The sequence below is a fragment of the Saimiri boliviensis genome, chromosome 8 (genome assembly GCF_048565385.1).
Source record: "Saimiri boliviensis isolate mSaiBol1 chromosome 8, mSaiBol1.pri, whole genome shotgun sequence".
Classification (NCBI taxonomy): Eukaryota; Metazoa; Chordata; class Mammalia; order Primates; family Cebidae; genus Saimiri; species Saimiri boliviensis.
The window spans coordinates 56,842,090-56,859,825 of record NC_133456.1 but is presented as its reverse complement, the minus strand read 5'-3'; positions in this window follow the sequence as shown (position 1 = coordinate 56,859,825).

Genomic DNA, 17,736 nt, shown 5'->3' with positions numbered 1-17,736 from the left:
TATCCTTTATTCATATTTTATCATGTTAATATATATTATTTTATATTACTAATAAGCATTTTTAATTATAAATGCTATCCTACTATTGTTTATAGAGTGACTACTACATACACTTTGTAAACTTTACTTCTAGGATTTACAACAACCCTACGCAGAGGTATATTCAAATTTCCCAACTGAAGGCCTGGGCTTATAGAAGTTAAGTAACTCGCATGCCGTCATGGACACCAAAGCCAGTATTCAAACCCAAATCTTTCTGGTGGTCCCAAAACCTTTTGCCTCTTCTAGGGAGCCATACCAACTTCTTTCCCTTCTTGCTTGAACTAGTGACTTTGGCAGAACACATAGAAAGACTGGCTGCTGCTACTTCATGACCTGGGTTGAATTAGCTCTTAGATTCAACCAACAGCGGAGCCCAGCAAAGCTGCTGGAACGGCTGGTTCATCCATGATTGCCCTGGCCTTTGGCGCCGTCTCAGAGCAAGGCCATTCCTGCTTCCTGTGTCAAGAGAACCTTCATTTCTGATAAATGATGGTGGTTGGGATTGGAAAATTCATGCCCAACCTTTGGCAGCCAGCTCTGGGTTCACTCCCTCAAACTGACTGCCTGTGGTTCACAGACACAATTGGACATGAGTACTGGGTTCTCAGCCAACACTCGGGGCGCAATAGAGACCTGACTTGGAGTTTTAATCCTAGCTTAATCTTTTCTATAACAATTTTCATTTTTTATCTGAAGACAGCTATTCCTTTCTGTTCTGTTCTGTACGGCACAAATCGAATTTTCTTTGTTCCTTTCTGAAAGAGAGCAGTCCACAAAGTTCAAAGGGCAGCTTGAGTAACCTGGCTCAGTTCTGTTTAACTCAGGTTGGTTTTCAGCATTTGGATTTGATTTTCTGCTTCTTATTAGCAATTATAGCTTAGATTGCTTTTTAATTTATCTAGTACTATAAATAATTATTTACACATATGTCTTCTTCATTTTTAGCAACTTGAGAGAAGTGACCTTGTCTTATCAACTTGGTTTTCCTTTTGTTTAGTGCATTCATTCAACATGTATTTTTTAAGCATCCACAGTATCCCAGGGACACACCAGCCACAAAACATACAGAGAAGGACACAATTTGATTCTTACCCCAAGAACCTTACAGCTATATTTTTCCAAATGTGATGTTAATCAATTTTGTAGGAAAAGGAATTCCATCAGCAAGTAAATCTGGAAAATTCCATGTTAAATTACCTCTCCCCACTCCTACCCCGTGCCACTGCAGGATCTCTCAGAGTCTTTAATAAGCTAATGCACACTACTGCAAATCTCCAATATAGAGGGTAAAATATGTAGTGTTTTCTGAAATATTTTGACCATAGAACTGTTTGTATGTGACGTAATCTCATGAGACAAGTGTTTTGTGAAACGTACTTTAAGGAATGGTGGCTTAGAGGCTGGTAGAGAGAAGAAACACGGAAACGTCATTGAAATAATGTCAGTCAACAGTTAGGGAGTTCCAACTCTGGGCCAGGCTCTGTATAGATGCTGAGAATGGGGAATCAATCCTCCTGAGCAAGGTAGAGAAGGAGGAGCTCTTAAGCTGACAGTGGAAAGACTGGGCAAAGCCTAGCATATAGATATTTAGGAATATTTGTTGATGAAATGAGTAAAACAGATAGATCTTCATTCAACTTAATATACACTTTTATAAATTTTAATAGTGATGTTTTGTTTTGTTTTGTTTGACATAGAGCAGGCGTCCCCAAACTACAGCCCTTGGGCCACATGCGGCCCCCTGAGGCCATTTATCCGGCCCCCTGCCGCACTTCAGGAAGGGGCACCTCTTTCATTGGTGGTCAGTGAGAGGAGCACAGTATGTGGTGGCCCTCCAATGGTCTGAGGGACAGTGAACTGGCCCCCTGTGTAAAAAGTTTGGGGATGCCTGACATAGAGTGTATCTCTGTCACCCAAGCTAGAGTGCAGTGATGCAATCTCATCTCACTGCAAACTTACCTCCTGGATTCAAGCAATTCTCATGCCTCAGCCTCCTGAGTAGCTGGGTTTATAGGTGCGTGCTACCACATCTGGCTAATTTTTGTTTTTAGTAGAGTCAGGGTTTTGCCGTGTTGCTCAGGCTGGTCTCGAACTTCTGACCTCAAGCTATCCACCTACCTAGGACTCCCAAAGCACTGGGATTACAGGCATGAGCCACTGCACCCGGCCTGTTTTATTTATATATTAAGGACCCACTTGGTAAATATCTCAAAATGGAATTTTGGTTACCTAAGGAGTGGCTTCCAAGATGCCTATGTCATATTCCCAGAACCTGTGAATACATTAGCTTAAATGGTAAAAGAGAGTTTGCAAATATTATGAAGAATCTTGAGATGAGGATACTGTTCCAGATTATCTGGATGGACCTAATATCATCACAAGACTCCTTATTAGAGGGCTGTAGGAGGCTGGGTGCAGGTAGCTCATGCTGGTAATCCCAGATTTTTGGGAGAGGACGAGGTGAGAGGATCGCTTGAGGCCAGGGGTTCGAGACCGGCCTGAACAGTATAGGGATACTCCGACTCTACAGAAAATAAAAGTTTTTAAAAGCAGAGAATGATTTGAAGATACTACATTGCTAGCTTTGAAGATAAAGGCAGGAGGACAGACCAGGGTAAGAAATGGTTGAAATGGTGGAAGTTTTGCAGTTAGCTAGTGAGGGAGATACCTTTGGTCTCCTGCAGGGATATGTCCAACCCCACTACCACAGTAACTTTAGCCCCAATACCAGTGGGCACTTAATAAATATTTGTTAGATGAATAAATAAATAAATCACTCCATCCCTTTATTCCACCTCTGTTTTTTAAAGCCCTCTCTGCAGATACGTGGGTGATTTTGTCCTCTCCACTGATGGAAGCCAGTAAGGAGTAGCTCACAAGCAAAAATTACGATTGAGATTCCATGGGGTAAAAGCAGTCTCCTGCTTTTTGTCTTTTGTTTCCCTTTTAAATTCCTGCTCATGACTATGGCCTCCACCCTCTCTGCCAGAAAAAAGGGAGGGGAACTAAAAAAGGAAAAGAAGATGATAATAAAGTGCCTTTGTCACAGCTCAGACTTTATCTACAGTTTCCTCTAAAAGCAACCCAACCCTTCCCCTCAGATTGTAGTAACTGTACCCTTTTTAATTTTTCTTATCACGGGGAAAATAAGCAAAGAATCTCCTTTTGAAATGCTTTCAGAAGTCATCAGATCGCATCCTGGAAAAAGGAAAAATGTTCAGACATTCAGGGAGTCAGGCCTAAAGAAAGTTTCCCTCCTCCCAGTTAGGATACACACCTGCTCGCCCGCCCGAGAAGGTTCTGGCTCCTGTGTCTGGGGACAGGGGGGTTTACTGAGCCTCGATGCAGCTGTTTGCTTTAGCAAAATAGCTTACACTGTAAATACTCCAAGGTATTGTGCCTGGTGGACAAAAATCTTGATTCCAGAGCAAATACATAAATCTGACCCTGACGAGGGCAGCTGAGCGGGCCACATGTTCGGAAATGTTCCATGTTTTCTTTATGAGAGCAGATTGCCTTGCCCATGGACCTAAGGGATTCTGTTTTCTCTTTTCATTTCAAATCCTCAAGCTCTCAGAAGAATTGAAAGCAAGCAGGTTATACCAGGTGCTTTGAGAACAATGAAAAAACTGCTGCTGGACCTAAGAACATTAGTCACTTGGGGAATTTTTCCCCCCTTTTTCAAAAGAGACCCAGTGGACTGAGCCGCAGAGCAGTTATTACAATTTTGCTGGACCAGGTGGCTTTTGGGCAATGTTTATAATGGACTGAGTTCAGTGGGTGTTGTCAAATATCTGGCTTGTATCATGAAAAGACAGATAGCCAAATAGACATCAGAATTCTAAGAAAATGGGAAATAATCAATTAGGTTATGGAATTATAACAAGACCTCCATTACACAGCATTTTCCCTCTGGTAATCACAATCTTTACTGGAGACGTAGTTTTAAATAGAGTCTCTTTGTCCCAAGAAATCCTCCAAACCAAAATTAGTGCTAAAATCAGTCAATCCTAAACCAAGGACCCAACAAATTACTCAAACACTTGCTATTCTGACAGTTCTGTTCTTTATAGCCACTTCCCTTTGTTTCTTTAATTTCTTTCTCCTCCAAAAAGAATGGTTGAAATTTATGGCAAGGAGAAAATAACTGATTACCGCTGGCAAGTTAACTGAACAGGCCAATTGTTCCATACGGCAAGAATCAGAAGGCCGGGAAGCCATTCACCAGGAAAGAGTGATGTGTGAAAGGGCACAGCAACGTTCCCTCTATTGTTGAGAAAGAGTTTTCATGTTTGCTTCCAAATTCCTCAAGGCAGCCTGGTGTGCAGCATGCAAAAGCTGAAAGTCTACGCTTCACACACAGGATTGGGGTCAGCTTCCAGGAGACAAAGCGCTCCTGTTCACTTGTGTGAGAGCAGTGGAGACCTTCCATACAACTGTGAGCACAGAGCAACAGAACAACCGTTTTGCTATTTTCACATGTAACCTGAATGGCCTCAGGCCTCAGCAGATTCCAGCAAGGATTGAGGTCAGAGAGACACATGGAAACTCCTCCTTTTCATACACGCGCGCACACACACACACACACACACACACACATGCACGCGCACATGCACACACACACATATACCCCAAAGTGTTTCTGAGGACCCCAGGGAGGTTCACATGCACTTAAGCCAGCTTTAACTGAGTACTCCTACAGGCAACTGGTTATTGCCAAAGCAGGATATTGCCAAAACTTCTTTGCCATATCCTGCCAGAAAACAGTATCTCAGCCACCCTTGCCCCACTATTCTACCAGACACTATCATCAACGTGTAGGAACTCCCATAAGGCCAGGGCAGGGCTGAGTTCTACCCAAAAACGGCAGAACGTTCTACTACCTCCCTCCCTCTGCCTGATGATCCTAAGCAGTGCCTTATGTGCCCACATCTCCCAGAGCTCCCCTTGCAAACAGCTGCAGCTTTTCCGTACAGCTCTCCACGACGCTTGGAATGCATGCCTGGGGCTGAACAGACCCCACCTTGCCTGCTTATCCACCCCCAACTCCTGCCCCAGTGCCTGCTCACAAAGCTTCCTTTTGAGTGAATCATTTTTCTGTCAAAGTCTATCAATTCATGCAAATAATACACTGAGAAGCCCCTGACCCTGAAGTCAATGACAGCCAACCGGACACTCAGCCCCACTGAGGGTCAGCCTGTAGGTCCAAGTGAGACCTCAACTAAAAGGGGCTCAATTTGTGTGGGTGGCTCTCAATCTGACATCATTTTTTATTCTTTCAGCAGTCATTTGACGTGTTTGTTGTACTTGCTACTAAGAATGTGAAAGTCCTAGAATAAAATGTTGTAAATGAAACAGAGCAACGAGATGTTCTAGTTCAGCGAACGTGAGGAGGAAGAAGCCTCGATCCTCTGAATGCCCCTCTGCATGGTTGCAATAACAGCAGCTGTAATCACTAACAGGCAGCAATTGCTTTAGAATTTATGAAGCATTTTACATATATTATTTTATTTAAATAATGAACTGAACCCAACGCTGTGGACCCCTAGTTATTAAATAGCAATGAAATGGAACTTTCTAAGTAAGGAAGCTTTAGGAAAAAAAAAAAAAATAGCTCCAAAGGCAAATTGAACATCAAAGAGCTTTTTATGAAACAGCATTTTGATGAGTTAAGTATAAATGAATCAGAAACATGTGGATTAAATTTAAGTTAGAATAAACAAGAGTTTAAAAATTAAGAAACAAAGTAGTTTGAAAACACATCTTGTTTGATCCAAAGTGTCTGAGGAGTGAAAGGGACTGAGGGATTTACAAACCAGGGCGGTGAAACATGACCATCTTGCTACCTGGAGTTCTTGCCCTAGGTTCTTGCTGGAGTAAAACTCTACCGACCTTAAGTTCTAAAGAAGTGGAGATCTATAAGCTACTTTGAAAATTTCCTTTAAGTTATGAAATTATTGTATTAATACCAGCTGACTAAAATCATGAATTAAGCTGTCCACAGATTGATTATGCCATTGAAAGCTCCTGTTCTCCTGGTTCTTTAACTCTTCTGTGGGATAACTTTTAGGAGCAGCGTGCTCAGTTTTCAAACATGTATTCAAAGTTCCTATCTCTTTCTCTCCTTTTTACATCCAAATATTTATTTTGCAGTATCTCATGATTGTTTTCTTCCTTTCAAGATTCATAGACGTTCCAGAGACTATGAAATTTTTGTTTCCATCTTATTTATCAAAGAAGGAATTTCTTTTTAATAAATAAAATGGAAACAAAATTTAAATCTTGCTAGACATTCTAACATACACAGTTCGAAAATCTACCTGTTTTGGGAGCCATCGTTGTTTCCCAGGGTTCCATAAGAATCCCAGATTCTAGCCAGTAACCAAAACTGACAAGATTTTGGTTTGCAAAAGATGATTTCCTTTTGTCATGAGAAATTTTCACCTTATTGACCGTCTTCTACGTGTCTTCAGTGAACACTGCAACTTGGCATACCTTGCATGTTCCTCATTTTAGGAGATACATGTGTCTTGCCCCAGCAGCAAACCCCATTGCAAATCTCAGGTGTCCCATGTGGAGATTCTCTATCCCTCTCCACGTGATAAAATCCCCAAAGCAATTGCCAATGTGAGTCCAGCCCCAGCAGCTACTAAATAAGGACTGCTTGGTAAAGTCCCAATAATTTGTAGATTTCTAGGGAAAGTTTGAGGCAATGTCTGAGTGTCTGCAGAGTTTTGTAGTACCAGTTATCCTCGTCAATATCCTCTACCACGTCATCCATCATTAACTGGGTTCTAGAAACCAGAGCAGCCCGAGGCAAATTGTCAAATTGTCAAAAATTGTATTTAGTGCTTTTCCAAATTCTCCTAGGAGATTCTACAGCTTCTGTGCCCACACACAGACCTGGTGCCTTCATGGGGTAGAGTGGGAAACTTTGTGCTTAAAGTCACAGAGACCTGAGTTCAAGACCCCCATCTACCACTTTCAGGTGGATTCAGTAAGAATTTGTCCCATAAAATAGCATTGTTTTTTCCAAGTCACTTCTCTCCATTTCATGTGTGAGTGTCCTGGCCTTAACGCTAGGTATGTTGTCAAGTAACTGGTTTTGACATTGCCTAGTTTGAATGACAGTTGTTGTGTGGTCTGGTATTCCTGTCTTATGTCCAGACCTTCATCCGTGCAGGCAGGCCCTGCTGTCTCCCTATGTCCCTGCCTATGTCTTTGCCCACATGACTTTCTCTGCCTGGAATTTGCTCTCCCTCACTGGTCCCATTTTCTGCCATCAAAAGCCCACTCACTTTGGGCCAAGCTTTCCCAGTATCTCTTCCATGAAGTGCCTGGTCAGAAGTGATGTCTTCTTCGTCTGACTTCCTGTCCCCCAATTGGGACCCTCCCCATCCAGTGCCATGTATTGTCAATATTTAGTCTGTGTCAACATCATCATCCCTTCTAAACCTGCTCTGTCCAATATAGTAGCCACTAGCCATGTACACTGTCTTCATTTTAATTCATTAAAATTTAAATTTAAAATTCTATGAGTGGATCCAAAAAAAGTGATATTCAGACATAATGGAATACTCTTCAGCCATAAAAATTGAAATTACTAACTTGAGATGGATTAAAGGTAAAAAAAATAAAAAATAAAATTTAATTTAAAAAACAATTTTATTTATTTATTTATTTATTTATTTATTTTTGAGACAGTCTCGCTTGGTCGCCAGGCGCCAGGCTGGAGTGCAGTGACGCAATCTCGGCTCACTGCAACCTCCGCCTCCCAGGTTCAAGCAATTCTCCTGCCTCAGCCTTCCAAGTAGCTGGGACTACAGACAGGCACATGCCATGACACCCAGCTAATTTTTGTATTTTTAGTAGAGACGGGGTTTTACCATGTTGGCCAGGATGGTCTTGATCTCTTAACCTCGTGATCTGCCCGCTTCAGCCTCCCAAAGTGCAGGGATTTCAGGTGTGAGCCACTGTACCTGGCCAAAAAAAAAACAATTTTAAAAAATAAAATTATATCTTTGATGCAACGTGGATGGAACTGGAGGTCATTAAGTGAAACAAGCCAGGTAGAGGAAGTCACTCATAAGTAGGTGCTAAAGAATGTGTACACATGGACATCGCGGAATGATGGACAGTGGAGACTTGGAAGGGTAAAGAGGTAGGAGGGGATGGATGATGAGAAATTAGTTAATGGATACAATGTACATTATTCGCATAATGGATACCCTAAAACCCTGACTTAACCACTATACAGTGTTTGTATGTCACAAAATTGTACATGTACCCCATAAAATTTTTGCTACTAAAAATTCAGTTCCCTGGTCTCACTAGCCACACTTCAGGCGCTCAAAAGCCATGTGTGGTTAGCAGCCACCATATTGGACAGTAGATATATAACGTCTCTATCCTTGCTGAAAGTCTGAGTGGACAGCACAGTTCCACACTCTGTACAAGATGAAAGGCCACATCTTTATGCTTTGTCTCTTCCATGAACTCTCCCAACCTTTTGCCATGCATACTGCACTGCCTGGCATGTTGAGGTCAGTCTGCATCTGTCAACTATCTGTCTTTTAGGAGACAATTCAAGTACCTTTTACAGAGCAATAATAGTACATTTGCATCATTTTAAGTGCTTTACACTAAGGGAGCACTTTCTGAAATAGGTCTCAGTAGCTTTGTTTTACAAATGGGCGAATTAAATGAAGTGCTTTGCCTGAGCCATGCAGCCAGTAGGTGGTGAAGTCAGGATTTGAATCCTCACCCATCTGATTCAAGCGCCCTTGTGATTAAACACCATGCTCTCTAGAGCAGCATTTCTCAACCTAGGCCCTCCTGACATTTGGGGCTAGATGACGCTTTGCTGTGGAGGCTGTGCTGTGCATTACAGGTGTTTAGCAGTATCCCTGGGCTCTACCTACCGCCTGCCAAGTAACACCTCTCTGTATTGTGACAACATGTAAATAAAATGTGTGCGGACATTGCCCAATGTCCCCTGTAAGAAGCTGGCAACATCATCCTCAGTTGAGGACCATTGGTCTAGATGGCAAGTTAAAGTCGGTTTGATGGTTGAAAACATGCCTCTCAAAATACCAACTTCTTGTTTCTAGAAAGTAAGATACAAGTTTACAACTATGCTTAAACCAAAATCTCCTTTTAATCCGCTGTGTCATCCTCCAGGCCCAGGCCCCATCTGGGAAAGGTTCTGCTGCTGCTTCCTTTCATGTTGGGTGGAGATAGAACCTTGATTTCGGACAGGCCAGATGCTACAGCCCCGTATCACTTGTGTTGACACCCACGCTTCCTGTGCTACAAATGGCTGGCTTTTTCTAGATCGCCTGGTTTAGACAAACAGTCTCAGCAAACATCACCTCTGTGGCAGGGGGCAGGGTGGGCCTTGAAGAAATGTGGGAAGGAAGAAGAGAGAGCTGATATGTATAGGCCATTCAGTGGAGCTATAGAGGCCAATCTCAGAGGTGGGGCCACAGTCCTAAGTGGTTCCAGAGGACCCAGGGCCTAACAAATGGCTCTGAAATCAGAGCAGGCCACACAGGAGTGTTATTTCACCTTTATACACAATCACAGGTTGAATAGGGCAGGTAAGATTATTTTTTTACATCTGTGGGATCCTCCAAGGGCAGCTCTCTCCCCATTCTAGATTCAGCCCATCATACCCCCTACTTTCCCTGCTTTTTTGTGTTGTTTGATAATTACAGTGACTACAAACACTTCCTAAGAAAAATGTTTCTTTTTAAAGTGTTTATCTAGTAGCATTTTCTCACTAGTCCTATGAGAAACTCTATAGATAAAAAAGCAGGTCACACAAGTTTGAGAAATGTTGACTACTTTTACCCTGTCTGAACTTCCCAATGCACATTACCATATAGAGGCTCTAAGAAGTCCTGTAGCAAGGAAATGTAGATTACAAGCAAAATGCACTTTCTCTCGATAACTCAAGCAAAAGTTGATCACATCTACCGCCTAAGTCCTTCAGAAAGAAGTCAGATGGTAGAGATAGCAGATATGAAAATATTTTAAATGTCCACAGTATAAATACAAATATCTTGTAGAACTCAGGAAGGTTGCTTTTTGCAAGGAAGCAGAAAAACTCGGAAGTATGGAACCACTGGATACAGAACAAACTTCACAGGCTCAAAATTCAACCAGAAAAAAAGACGACAAATACTTTCCCTAATCTTTTTTTCTTACAAAAATAATCTGCTTAAAGAGTTTAATTTTAGATTCATAATTTCAGATATTCTCTGTCTCTCTTTCTTACACATCCAACTTCTGACTCTAATTAAAGATGTTACACTTGGCTCTTAATAAGCAATAAAATCCCGAGAATGAGTAGTTACAGTTTATAAATAATGATCTGTGTCAGGCTGGAGTGGTAACTGGCAAGATGTGTCCAGAAATTATGTCCTCCTTTTCCCCCGGCACCTCCCTTCTATAACTCTCCTATCAGGGTCTCCAGGAGAAGCATCATAAGGGCACCAAGCTCAGGGAGGCATCTGCCTTGCCCAGGTTACAGTGCTAGTATGTGGCAAAGCCGTCTGCCCCAATGTCCTAGAAAAACTTCATGATTACCCATGCCACCTCCTAAAATGATGGCAATGACCAGGGCAACAACAGTAACTAAAGTGGCTTTGTGCCAGCTGTTACTATGAGAACTTTTATGTAGAAATGGGGATTTTTATCCTGGGATCCATGGATGTCCAATGGGTTAGTGGTTAGAATTCACAGAGTCCTTCAAGATGAATAGGAGGTTAAAAATACATCTTTATTTTCAGTAACCTCTAACTGAAATCCAACATTTCCTTCCATTAAGAATGTTGACAACAAACCACACCATTGAATTAGTAGTACCTGAGACTTTATAACCTGGAGAATATATGCATAAATAGGAATTAACTCTGTATTTATTTAGGTTGTCCAGTGCTTTTTCTCCCCAGCTTTATTGACAATTGAGAATTGTACATGCAAGGTGTACAATGTGATGATTTGATATATGTACATATTGTGAAATGATAAGCAATCAAATTAATTAACATATCCATCATCACACTTAGTTATCGTGTGTGTGTGTGTGTGTGTGTGTGTGTGTGTGGACACTTAAGATCTGCTTTTATCAAATTTCAAGTAAGCAATACAGTATTGTTAACTAGAGTCATCATGCTGGACATTAGATCGCAGAACTCATTCATCTTAAAACTGGAAGTTTGTATCCTTTGATCAGCATTTCTTAATTTCCCACCACCACCACCTCATTCAATGCTTTTAATGCCTTCAATTTATAATTTTCTCCGTCAGATCTTATGTATATACTAATACGTTTGTTTCTAAAATAGATAGTTAGATGGTATCTTGCTATTATAATCAGGACTTCACTTACATTTTTTGTTTGTTGCTATGATAGATAAATGTAATTAACTGTATATAGATAGAATATTCTACAAACTTTCTAAATTCTTATATCTAATTGCTTATGGATTTTTGTAAGTTTGCTCTCATATATAATATCATCTGTAGATAATGGGAGTTTGGTTTCTTCCTTTCTAATATTTATACATTGATTTACTTTTCTTATTTTCTTGCATAAGCTAGGACCTCCAAAATAATGTTTAGTAAAATAACTGTCAGTCTTTTTTTGATTCTGGTTTTTAAAATAAATGATTTTAACATTTCAACATGAAGATTGGTGTTTGGTTATACATCTAGGTAGATGTTCTTTTGGTTTTTATTAAGAAAGTTCCTTTCTATTCATTTTTTCCTTAATTTTAACAAACTTTTTATTTTGTGCAGAGACAGAGTCTCAGTATTTCTCAGTCTGGTCTCAAACTCCTATCCTCAAGCCTATTCGTAATATTTACCATGATTTTTTAACCATAAATGTTTGTTGAATTTTATTTAGTGCTTTTTTTCCATCTATTGGAGTTTATTTCCTATATTTTGTTAACTTAGTCAATTAATAGATTTTTTTCAAGGTTGAACCAACCTTGCTTTCCTAAGATAAACTCTTGGCTATTGTGCATCCTCTTTCTTTATACTTTGACAGATTTAGTTTCCTTAACATGTGCTTGGAATTCTTTGTTTATGATCTTTAGTTCATTTGGGTCATTATTTTCTTCTCTCATACTGTTCTTGTCTAGTTTTGGTGTCTGGGTTTTTGTAGCCTCATAAAAATGAGTTATGACTTAGTCCTTCTTTTTCTATTTTTGAAGAAATTTCTTTTGATTGCATTTGTCTGTTCCTTGAATGTTTGGTAGAACTTGCCAGTAAAAGCATCTGGCATGGTGTTTTCTTAGTGAGACTTTCTAACTGCTGAATCATCATCTTTGATTTTAGGATGTGCTAGATTACACGAATGGTTGCAGTTCTTCATGCTTCTCTATATTCATGCCCTCTCACTAAAAAAGTATCTATTTCCTCATTTTTTTGAATCTGAACTAGCCTTGTGAATTTCTTAGTCAATAGAATGCAGTTCTTCCACCATTCCTGTTTCTCAAGAGGCCTTTTGTGCTCACTGTATTAGAACCCTGCCACCAGCCCAGGAACAAGCCCTACCTAGCCTGCTGGAGACCATCTAGTGGTCAAGCAGTTTGTCTCAACTGAGGCCACACTCTACTGGCCTATAGCCAACTGCCCTTGAAGCATATTTGAGAGTGAGCCCAACTCTGATCCACAGAGCCACCTACCCAACTTGCAATCTGCTAGTCAGCCTTGCTGAGACAAAGAAACAATCCAGCTGACCTGTGGATTTCTAAGCAATACTAAATATTTGTCATTTTAAGTCATTGACTGGCAGGTTGGTAGTTACACAGCAATAGGTAACAAATGCATAGGACCGTTTATATTTTCTGATTCTCGAATCGCTTTGCGTAACTTATACTTGTCTAAAAATGTATCTATTTCATCTGAATTTTTGAGGTTATTGGCATAAAATTATTCATACTAGTCATACATGGCATTTTTAATTTCTGAGGCATCTATGATGCCCCTTTTTAATTATTTTGTTTGGGTTTTCTTTTTACTTGCTCGATCTTATAGGAAGTTTAATTACATCACTTTAGTAAACCAACCAATATCTGTTGATGGGGAGGATCTCTGTTGTGCATTGTGTTATCTTTCATTAAAATCTGCCCTTTCCATTGTTATGTCCCTCATTTTATTTTCTTCAGCTTTTTGGCTTATTACCCATTTTTGTTGTTTCATTTCACTTGAATCTTAGTTAATTCATTTTCCACTTTTTCTCTTATGAAATATAATCATTTAAGGATGCAAATTTCCTTGAAGTAGGCCGGATACAGCGGCTCATGCCCGTAATCCCAGCACTTTAGGAGGTTGAGGTGGGCGGATCACCTGAGGTCAGGAGTTCAAGACTAGCCTGGCCAACATAGTGAAACCCTGTCTCTACTAAAAATACAAAAATTAGATGGGCATGGTGGTGTGCACCTGTAACCCCCAGGAGGCTGAGGCAGGAGAAACACTTGAACCCAGGAGGTGGAGGTTGCAGTGAGCTGAGACTGCACCATTACCCTCCAACCTGGGCAATAAAGAGTAAAACTCTGAGGAAAAAAAAAAAAAATTCCTTCAAGAACATTTTTGTTGCATCTCATGAGTTTTCCTATAGAGTATGTTCACTATCATTCAGTTTGAATACCCATTATACTTTGACATATGAGCTAGAGAAGTGTGCTTTTAACATCCAAATGAATGAGGGAGAGGGCCAGTCATACTTTTTAAATTAATGGCTAATCCTGATTTTTTATAGTCAGAAAGTACTAGAGCCAACTCATACTAACTCACAATATCTGATTGTTAAAGATTCAGGAATTGTGCAAACCCATTGTTAAGCCGCTGGTAGCTTGAAATCAGCTATGGTGGAAGTGTTAATACCATGAACTAGGGAATCACTGCAAATCAGAGCTTTTTTTTTTCTTTTCCCACAGAAGTAGTTTACTAGTATACCATTTGCCAGTGTGGTACCAATTGCTTAAAATTTGTTTGATGCTTGCTTTATGTTCTAGTATATGTTCAAATTTTATGGATGTTATGTGTATGTACAAAAAAGTTTATTTTAGTTATTAGTAATAGTGTTAGATATGTGTCCACTAGATTATTCTTGCTAATCATGTTTAAATACTCTATATTTTTACCTCCTTTATCTATAACCTTTACCATTGTTATCTTTAGCACCTACATAGCATTTTTATTAAATTAATATGTAAATTAAGGAACGACAGCTAGAAGAGTGGAAGGACTTGGTACATAGTGGTAAAGAGAAGGCAGGTCCTTGGAGAAGGTATTAATTACACATCTTACATTCAAGAGGAAAGAGTAGGGGCTCTTCCCAGTCAGTGTAATTGGTGTGAACTGTGGAGGAAACTGAAGTCCAAGCCAGTCGTGGAGTTGCCAGATGGAAGGAACCTACAGTCCCCACTCTCGGGGTGTCAGCCCAGCTCAAGTTTCACAAAGGAGTGAGGAAAATGGATTTTTCAGGCTGAGGATGTCTAAAAATATTCACCATCTGTATGCAATCTGCATGTTACAAGTTTGATATTCATCTCATAAAGTGTTTTCAGGTCAGTTTGTCTCTTACTATACATTTTCATTTTTTAAAAGGCTTAGTACACTAGTTTAGGTGAGCTGAGCAAATGGCTAAATGCCCCAGGAAACTAGGAGCAATGTGAGAACAAAGTACTAGCAATACTGTTTACCCTTTGACCACCCTGTTCTCAGTTTCCGCTCCAACAGGTTTTATTTATCTTAAGATTAAAGCAAATCACCAGTGGACATATAGTTATTGCTTTATGGTGAAATGCAAACACATAAGCCAGAAGCATCAGTGGTTTCTGTCACCTTTGAAAAATGATTCATTTTTATGAGCTTTGTTTTTCACTTTTGGGAAACTCGATAACATATCAGAGCCTGAAATCCTTCCCTAAGCTGAAATAACCTGTTTAAAGTAAGTATAAGCCAAGCCTAGGCTAGACGCGAAGAGATTTCAAAAAAAAAAAAAAAAAATCCTTGAATCTAGAAACAGGTCTGTTCATATTATTGCAATAAGGAAAATAAGTCATAATTGGATTTCACTGAATCGCAATTTACCCTGAAACTAATTGTATTGTATTAGGGAAATCTAAGACTCACAAATGCACTGATTAGTGCATCTGCTCTATTGCTCAGTGCCATCCTTAATCAGTCATAACGATCCTCTACAGAGCCTCAGAATCCTTCTCAACACAGAGCAATGGGAGGAACCTAAATACCATTTCTCATTCTCACTGAATAAAGACGTCACCACCAATTGCCATTTTGCCATCAGACAAACGCTAAACTCATCCTCTTGATGTACATTCTGGGTTTTACACTGTTTGGCTTACACTAGGTAGCTCAGAGGTAGACCTCTAAATTTGGTGAGACTGGCATCCTATTTCTCTTTCACAAATAATCTATTTTTCATTTGTTCTGCTTATATTTTACCACAACTTATTTATACCTTTATTCTCTTTATAATAGTTCACATGTATATATGTCCTTAACCTTATAAACTTCCTTAATCTTATAAATTATATAGAGAGAGGAAATTTAATAAATTTTCTTCATGATAAATTATATATAATATGTAAATTATATATTGGATTTTGTTAATCTTATAAAATTTTCTTAATCTTGTAAAATATACATATAATATATAAAACAAAGATTAAATTTCCTTAATCTTATAAATTATATATATATAATGTATATGATTTACAAGATTAAAGAATTCCTAGCAGCAGAGAAATGTGCAATCAGATAAAATGAAATCGCCTTTTCCTTTAGATGAACTTCATGGCTATGGTCCCTGTAGAACACACTGGAGGGAGATAAGCTCTATTCTGCAGCAGCCGTAAAAGTTGTGATAATGATCAGCAAGTGATTTTTCCACAATGGTGAGATTTTTCCATCAGATTTCGTTTGACCTTGAACACTGTGTTAGCAATGAATAATTAATGGTGCCTCTTACAGTAATGTTCCATTTAACTGGCATTATCAGGGAATTAGATGCCCTAAATGAGTGAACTGGCCAGATACTAAGACTTACTTCCTTTAGGCACTAAGAAAATCTTCATTATAACTATTCCTTGTGCTTATTTTTCTAAAATATGTAGTAATATTGTGTGACTTATTGACATTCACTGAAAAATTAACATCTATTCATTCAACAAATGCTTATTGGAAGCCTAATATGTGCCAAGAACTATGCCAGGTACGGGCACTATAATAGTGATTGAAGAGGCAGAGTCCCTATCCTTACTAAACCTGTGTTCTAGTGAAGAAGAGATAATTAAACAAGGAATCCCACTGAATGAAGTGCTGGGATAAGAGAAGTAGAGACTATTATGAGCTACACTAAACTGAATGGCAAAGCCATTGAATTCAAAGTTGTTTTACAAAACAGTTTGCCTCTCCATTAAATAACCTCTGATTGCTGTGTCTTAAGTCCTTGTGATTGATCTTGGTAATTTATGGATTAAGTCTCTTAAATTCAGCTATATTCTTGCTGCTTGCTATGTGTACGATGTTGCTCCTACTATTTTTCTGCGATACAATAAAGTACATAAAGTGATTAAACTAAGATTGGTAAATGCATGGTATGTTAGTTACCCATTGCTGCATTAACAGATTACCTCCAAAATTTATCAGCTTAAAACAATGCACGTTTATGTTTGCACAGTTTCTGTGGGTCAGGAATCTACAGAAATCCAGCACACTTTGTTGGAACCTCTGCCTCAGGGTCTCTGGTCTCTGACATTGCTGTGTTCAGTGAAGTGATAGAGTCTCATGTGAAGGCAGGATTCTCTTCCTCAAAGGCTGTTGAGTTGAGAGCTTTAGTTCTCTGCTGGCTGTTACCTGGAGGCCTCCCTCATTTCCTTATAACATGAGCCTCTCCAGCATAGCCGCTTTCTTCATCAAAGCTAGCAGAAAAAGCATCTGCAGCAAGATGGAGCTGACAATCTAGAAATTATTCCTTTAAACCATTCATGCCAATGTCGCCCTTAAAAATCTTGGCAGCAACTATCAAAGAAATAACAGATTCAGGCAAGAATCATCAGCAAGGCCTAGAACTCTGATGAGGAATAAGATAATTACAGAGCCTCAAAGTATGTCCCCACAAAATATTAGTGAATTACTCATTAAGTACTAAGTACAAAATATTTAGAAATAAACTGAAGAATACACACACATCACACACACACACACACACACACACACACACACACACACACAAAATATATATATCAGGAAATCCCCCAGTCTGGGACAGATAAAACCGATACATAAAGATAATCCATGGTGTCTGATATCTGCTCCAGTATTTTCATTGAGTAAAATGTTGATGACTCTTGTTCAGTGTAGCCAAGAGAATAATCTGTGTCCTGCTCAAGACTGGATTCTTCTTGTATATCTTCAACCATATGATCTGATTTATCTCATATTCTGTGATGTGCATGTCCTGATTCACAGCCCTTACTGAGAAATATTTGTCTTTATTGATTTTTGCTGCAGAATTTGCTTTGCTTCCATTGACTTGGAAAATGGTGGATATAGTTGTACCATGTTGTAGTTCTGTTTTAAACTAGACTCCTCTGTTTCTGTACAGACTCCCCACCTAAATATTTTCCCTGTGGCAATGATTTGGAAGAT